This window comes from Echinops telfairi, unplaced genomic scaffold (assembly GCF_000313985.2).
Source record: "Echinops telfairi isolate 266 unplaced genomic scaffold, ASM31398v2 ScPeMD7_655;HRSCAF=1070, whole genome shotgun sequence".
Lineage (NCBI taxonomy): Eukaryota > Metazoa > Chordata > Mammalia > Afrosoricida > Tenrecidae > Echinops > Echinops telfairi.
In genome coordinates this window covers 5,421,828-5,423,571 of record NW_022104553.1, presented here as the reverse complement: position 1 = coordinate 5,423,571, position 1,744 = coordinate 5,421,828, and positions in this window count along the sequence as shown.

Here is a 1,744-nt window from a genome sequence, read left to right as displayed (position 1 = left end):
TGGTTTAGATCTGTTTGTCCCACATCCAGTGAGTCCTAGCCTCAGGTCTATCCTTGCTATTGGCTGCCCCAAACATCCAAATACATGTTTTTAAGGGCTTAAAGTCTGCTACTCTTTTCCCCAAGAAAGGCATACTGCATGACTGTTTTAATTTGACAGATCAATTCCTGATTCTAACAGAAGACCTCTTCTAACAGAAGAAACTCTTCTGGATAGTGCCTTTTTCAGCACCCCAGTTCACGCGGATAGCCAATTTTTGTTCACTTTTACCTGGAAGAATCAACAATATTGTTGGAAAATTTTATCCCAGGGCTACAGTGAAAGTTCTACCTACTTCCCATGGTTATTTAACTGAGACTTGACCCCATTTCAGTTGAAATATGCACCAGTAGTATTCCAGCACATAGACAACCTCATGGTGAGTTCCAATTCCAGGCAAAATATCATTGAAGACAGAATTCTGTAAATGCACTACGTGGCCAACAGGGGCACAAAAATGTCAAAAGAAAAACTGCAATTTGCCTTAGCTACCAGGAAATATCTGGGACATCTTATATCAGCTACAGGTATTTCCATAGATCTAAGAGGAAAAAATTATATTAGCATTTTCATTGTCTACCACACCCCCAAAAAATGCAATTAGGGGAGTTTTAGATCTCTGTAGATATTGTCATAACTGGATTCCCAAATTTTCATTGTTAGCCTGGCTTTTATATTGTTACTCGAGGAGGAAAGTCAAGGATCTTTTTCCTCTCTGAAATCCTCACAGAATTGAAAAGACGCCTCGACAATAATAATAGGAGACTTTAATACATCACTCTCAAGGAAGGACAGAAAATCAAGAAAAAATGCAATAAAGACACACAAAAAAAGCTCAACCATACAATCAACAAAATCGACTTCATAGACATATACAGAATGTTCCATCCAAGAAACACAGTATACATTCTTCTCCAACACACATGAAACATTTTCAAGAATAGACCCCATATTATGCCACAAAGCACGAAAACATTTCTCAAGTTTTAAAAGTCAAGATCCTAAAACCTATCATCTCTGACCACAATGCTATAAAATTAGAATTTAACAACAAAACAAACAGAAACATAAAGACAAATACATGGAAAATAAACAATATAATACTTATTGGGTAATAAATAAAGGGGACATTTAAAAAAATTCATAAAACCAAAGAGAACAATAACAACATATCAAAACATCTGGGACACAGCAAAAACAATAATCATAGGTCAGTTGATAGCAATCAACACACACATGGAAAAAGGGGAGATATCCAAAATCATCACCCTAACCCAACACCTTTAAGAGCTGGAAAAAGGACAACACAAACTCTCCAATAAAAGAAGAAAATAAATCATTAGGTTCAAAGCATAAACAATATGGAAAACAATGGGGGGAAATCAACAAGAAAAGAAGTTGGTCCTTTGGTCTATACCATGGACTATGAACTTTGATGACCCTGGATGCTGACCTTACAGTCAACATGGCATCCCTCAAGGGCCACCCCAGAAGGAATCAACATAGGAACCTGACTGAACAAACTGGGCCGTACCCCAAAGCTACCTGTACCCATGGACTTAGAAAATACCCATTTTGGACTTAAAGGCTTGAAAGTAAACAAGCAGCCATCTAGCCCAGAAGCAACAAAGCCCACATGGAAGCAGCACACCAACATGTGTGATCATGAAGGGCCAAAGGGACCAGGCTTCAAACACCAAAGGCA